We start from the raw sequence: 6,253 nt of genomic DNA on the forward strand, positions 1-6,253 counted from the left end.
TAGGCGAAGCTTGTTTGCTCCCTAGTCATCGAAACCCCATCAATTCCATCACAACTAGACGTAGGCTTTTACCTTCATCGAAGGGGCCGAACTAGTATAAACTCTCTTGCGTCCCTGTGTCTGCTTTAACCCCTTCAAGTTAACTCGTTGCGATGGCTCCACGACTAAGTCCTTTCACGAGGACATCTGCCGTGACAAAACCACGATAGTTGGCGCCCACCGTGGGGCTATCGCATGATGGTTTCAAGTTCTTGGAGGGCCGCTTCGAAGGACTCGAGGGCTATGTTGTGGGCCAGATGACTAAAAGTCGTCGTGGCAAGCTCTACATCGGCGATGCAGGCTGGGGCCCCGAGGCCGGCTCAATTGAGTATGGGTACCGGGTCCCCTTTGGTGGCATACATGTTTTCATCGGCAAGATCGGTGAACCGGGCCCTGAGCCGGACATCTGCACCGACCTCGTCGAGACGGCTCAGCGTGCGCGATCTGCCCAGGTTAAACCGGCCGTAAAGCATGCCTTCGTGGGAGTCATCCATGGAGGAGGTTATGAGGATGGATCAGAATCTGGTGGTGAGACCGTCGTCTACTCCGGCGACGAGTCGTCAACCGGGGAAACTGAATCTCTATATCAGCTACAAGATGGCCGGATTGGGGGCTGTTCCGACGGCGACAGTATTCCGGACCCCTCTGATCTGCCCAACCGGGTTGGAATATTTATGGCCGGTACACAAGCAGTGCTTCATTCTTCGACCGCTGCGGCTATGATCTCCGGTTCAGCAGCGGCGACGGCTGGCGGGGCAGGAGGCTCTGTGCGCCCGCCAGCTCAAGTTTTATCGGATCTGTTTGATGCGTTGGCTGCGCTCATGGCAGAGGCTAACCCGGTGGATCAGGACGCTCACAACGCGGAGATTGCAACGGTGAGGGAACAGATCACTCAGGCCAAGGCGGACCTAGCAGCTGAAAATGCCAGGATGACTGCAGAGCGGGCCGCTTTGGATGCGCAAGCTTATAGGCTCATGTTGGATCAGAGCGTGTCGCATGAAGTCATGAAGAGGAAATACAGATGCTGTTTGCCTCCGGTTTTCGAAGCTAGAGATCTCTTCAATACCCCGGGGGCAGGAACCAGTAATCCGCCAGTGGTAAACCGGACGGAAGCACCTGGGACGGGCGCGCCGGTTCAGCCTCGTTTGATAGATCTGCCTCATCACAACACTGTTGTACCTCAGGCTGTCCCAACACCTCCGGGTCACTACTCCAACCCGATGGACAACCTTGTTGCAGCTGCTGCATGGCTGGAGGCCATTCCAATTGAAGGTGATTCACCGCAGGCAGTGGAGACGCGCCGGGTCAAGGAGCTTCTTAGGACAGCTTTGGTCCAATAGGAAGCATACTCGTACAGCCGCGACTGGATCCACTCCACCCCTCGTCCAAGCCGGAGCTATAGCAGGCATATGGATGAACCGGCCGTATCAAGTAATGCACGACGTGGAGCACCCGCGGTAACAACCCGGCCGGTGATGCTGATAATGCTCAGGAAGTGGTGGACCGGGCCCGAGCGCGCAGGGAGGCCGAGTTAGCCGCACAGTATCAGGCTCGGCAGCTTACGCCGGCTCGTCCAACTCTCTCGGTCGAGCCTGGTGTTACTTCCAGTTCTTTGGGGGTGCCTTGCCTTGTCCCCGCTTTACGCAATGTGTGCCTGCCCAAGGATTTCAAGGGCCCGCGCAAAGTACCAAACTACACGGCGGATTAACCTCCAGAGACATGGGTGGAGAGCTATGAGATGGCCATGGAAATGCTTGATGTGGATGATGCAGCATGTGCGAAATACTTCACCATGATGCTCGAAGGAACGGCCCGTACTTGGCTAAAAAGCTTACCGGCCAATTCTATCAGTTCATGGGCCCAATTACGAGCCTGGTTTATCAGTAATTTCAAGGATACATGTAAGCAGCCTATGTCGATAGTGGAGTTAGCTGCCTGTGTCCAGGAGGAAGGAGAGTCGATGACTCATTGGGTGCGCCGGGTCTCGCAAGTTCTGCATTCATCAGACCGCATCACTGCTGACATCGCGGTTATAACCCTAGAGGGCAATTGCCGGTTTGGGCCCCTAAAACTGAAGTTAGGACGGATGAAGCGCCATTGCACCGACATGGGGACTCTCATGGCTGCCTTGGTAAAGTATGCTGATTCGGATAGTACCAAGGATCCCGAGTCTGATGATGACAAGACAGGGAAGGGAAAGAAGAACAGCAACTCCAAAGGTCAGCAGCATCACTCGGCAGGTAATGGTAGCGGAGGCAAGCGTAAAGCGGATGGCAACATGGATTTCGTGGCTAATACCAGCGCGCAGGACAAGGGCCAGCGACGCAAGGGTAAACCGCCGAATCGCAGTGGAGCGCCTAACCCTAACTCAGACCGCTTAAATTATCTATTGAACCAGCCCTGTCCAAAGCATGGGACGAAGGAAGTGCCAGCAAACCACCTTTGGAAGGATTGCTACATTATGCAGGAGTTCAAGAATTCTAACGCTTTCCGGTATGACCACGGCTCCGGCGGTGGCTCAGGATCCGGGCCGGGTTACGGTGGAGGAAATTCCGGTTCAGTATTTAATGGTAATCCGGGCGGACATAACAATCAAAATAATCAGAATAACAAGGGTGGTTACAACCAGCAGCAGCAACAGTCAGGTTACCAGAGCAACCCAAAGCAGTTGAATAGTGGGCAGTACCATGTCTTCACCACTAGCTTGGACAAGCGAGACCGGAAGGTTCAGAAGCGGGCAGTCAACTCTGTTGAACCGGCCTACCCCGTTATCTACGCTGGTCTGAACAACCAATCATATGGAGTAGAGAGGATCACCCTCCCCGGGTTGACAATCCGGGTCAGTTGGCCTTAGTGGTGGCGCCTCAGATGGGAGGTTACAAGTTCACCAAAGTGCTCATGGATGGAGGGAGCAGCATTAACATCTTGTACTATGAAACCTTCCGTCGTATCGGACTAACAGATAAAAATCTCAAACTGTCCAATACGGTGTTCCACGGTGTAGTACCTGGCAAGTCAGCACATCCTGTTGGTAAGATTGCTCTGGAAGTGGCCTTTGGAGATGATCATGATTCCAGGTCGGAGACATTGACGTTTGAAGCGGTAAAAATCCAAAGTCCATATCACGCCCTGTTTGGGCGACCGGCCTATGCCAAGTTTATGGCACGGCCCTGTTATGTGTACTTGCAGCTCAAGATGCCGGGTCACAATGGCACAATAACGGTTCACGGAAGCCGTAAAGTCGCTTTGGAGTGCGAGGAAGGAGATGCGGCCTACGCAGAGTCGGTTTGTGCCACCGAGGAGCTGAAGTACTATAAGGACAATGTTGATCCGGCGGACATGACTCCATTGAAGAAGCCAACTACGGAGCATGATCCGGCCCTGAAATTCAAATCGGCAGCTGAGACTAAGCTTGTTGACTTCGTGCCTGGCGATTCGTCCAAGCAGTTCAGCATCAGTGCCAACTTGGATCCGAAATAGGAAAGCGCGCTCATCGAGTTCATCCGTGAGAATCGGGACATTTTTTCATGGAAGCCCTCTGACATGCCAGGTGTACCGAGGCAACTCGTTGAGCACACTCTTAATGTGGATCCTAAATAAAAACCGGTGAAATAGTTCCTCCGCCGGTTTAACGAAGAAAGACGCAAAGCTATTGGAGAAGAAGTCCCCCGGCTTTTGGCAGCTGGCTTTATTGTTGAAGTTTTCCACCCTGAGTGGCTGGCTAATCCGGTGCTGGTCCTTAAGAAAAACGGCACCTGGCGCATGTGTGTGGATTACACAGATCTTAATAAGGCTTGTCCAGCAGATCCTTTTTCCCTCCCCCGTATTGATCAAATTATTGATGCTACGGCGGGTTGCGAGTGTTTGAGTTTTCTGGATGCATATTCTGGTTATCATTAGATCAAGATGGCAGTTAAGGACCAGGAGAAGACAGCATTCATAACTCCCTTTGGAGCCTTCTGCTATGTATCTATGCCCTTTGGGCTCAAGAGTGCCCAGGCAACTTATCAACGGTGTGTACAAAATTGCCTTCACAAGCAGATTGGCCGTAATGTACATGCTTACGTGGATGATATTGTGGTTAAGTCAAGGAAGAAGGAGACTCTGGTTGACGATTTGAAGGAAACCTTTGATAACCTGAGGACGTACAAGATGATGCTCAATCCGGCCAAGTGTGTCTTCGGTGTACTGGCAGGCAAGTTATTGGGTTTTCTGGTGTCCAATAGGGGAATCGAGGCTAATCTGGAGAAGATCAGGACCATCACCTCCCTGGCTAAACCTAAGTGTATCAATGATGTTCAACGCCTGGCAGGCCGGATTGCCGCGTTGAGCCGGTTTATCAGCCGCCTTGGTGAGAAGGCAATCCCTTTGTATCAGATGTTGAAGAAGACGGATCAATTTGTCTGGAGTTCTGCTGCTGATAAGGCATTTGAGGACTTAAAGCGGCAATTGGCCAATCCGCCTGTGCTCGCCGCTCCCATTGACAAGGAGCCGTTGCTGCTATATGTTGCCGCCAATGCTCGTGCGGTCAGTGTGGCTATTGTGGTGGAGCGGAAGGAGGCAGGCAAGGAGCATCCGGTTCAACGTCCGGTCTATTATGTCAGTGAGGTGCTTATTGAGTCCAAGCAAAGGTATTCGCATTGGAAGAAGCTGGTATATGGACTTTTTATGGCAAGCCGGAATCTTAAGAAATACTTCCAAGGGCACCCCATTACGGTGGTCAGTTCTGCTCCTTTGGGCGATATCATCCAAAACCGGGAAGCAACTGGCCGGATTGCCAAGTGGGCTATAGAACTTGGGCCGCACGGGTTGAAGTACGTGCCTCAGACGGCGGTGAAGTCTCAAGCACTTGTTGATTTCATCAATGATTGGACGGAGCTGCAAGCACCTGAAGAGAAGCCGGATCACACATATTGGACCATCCATTTTGACGGATCCAGGCAATTGGAGGGCTCGGGGGCTGGAGTCGTATTAACTTCCCCACGAGGTGATAAGTTTTGTTACGTTCTCCGCTTAATGTTTCCTTGTACTAACAATGCAGCTGAGTATGAAGCCTTGCTCCATGGTCTCCGGATGGCTAAGGAGATGAATCTAAGCCGAGTTAAGTGCTTCGGTGACTCGGACTTGGTGGCTCAACAAGTGTCTGGCACTTGGGATTCCAAGGACCCACTCATGGCTGCATATCGTCGTGAGGTAGATATTGTTGCAGATCACTTCAAGGGCTATCAGGTGGACCACGTGGACCGCCGGAAGAATGAAGCGGTGGACGCTTTAAGCCGTCTGGGCTCTCAACGTAAACCGGTCCCGCCTAATATTTTTCTTGATGTGCTGCACAACCCGTCGGTCAAGCTCCCTGGGGAAGCGGATTTGGCTATTCCTGATCCGGAGGCTCAATTGCTGGTAGCTCTTCACGTCATTCCGGATTGGACGCTTCCTTATCTTGCGTACATGAACCGGGGCGAGTTACCAGAGGATGAGACTCTGGCCCGACAGATAATCCGGCGATCCAAGTCCATGACTATTGTCAATGGCGAGTTGCATCATTGCAGTGTGTCAGGGGCGTTTCAACGCTGTGTATCTCCTGAAGAAGGCTATGAAATTTTATGTGAGATCCACGAAGGAGACTGTGGTCATCACGCTAGTTCAAAATCTTTGGTAGCTAAAGCGTTCTGCCATGGCTTTTATTGGTTGACTGCTCATGCTGATGCGGAAGATCTGGTCAAGCGATGTGACGGTTGCCAAAAGTTTTCAAGACGTGCTCATGTGCCGGCTCAAGAATTGAGGATGATTCCAATCACTTGGCCGTTTGCAACTTGGGGGCAGGATATGGTTGGACCTTTCAAAAGATCCAAGGATAAGAAGACCCACCTCCTGGTGGCGGTTGACAAATTTACAAAGTGGGTGGAGGCAGAACCTATTAGCAAGTGTGATGCGGCCACGGCGGTTCAGTTCATCAAAAAGGTGATTTTCCGGTTTGGCTTTCCACACAGTATCATCACAGATAATGGTACCAATTTGTCCAAGGGTGCCATGAAGGAGTTCTGCGAACGTGAGCACATCCGGCTTGACGTTTCATTAGTAGCCCACCCACAGTCCAATGGTCAAGCAGAAAGGGCTAATCAAGAGATCTTGAGAGGCATCAAACCCCAGCTTATGGTTCCTTTGCAGAGAACACTGGGTTGTTGGGTAGAAGAGTTGCCATCTGTGTTATGGA

This window comes from Triticum urartu, chromosome 6A (genome assembly GCF_056163025.1).
Source record: "Triticum urartu cultivar PI428250 chromosome 6A, HENAU_Tu73, whole genome shotgun sequence".
Lineage (NCBI taxonomy): Eukaryota > Viridiplantae > Streptophyta > Magnoliopsida > Poales > Poaceae > Triticum > Triticum urartu.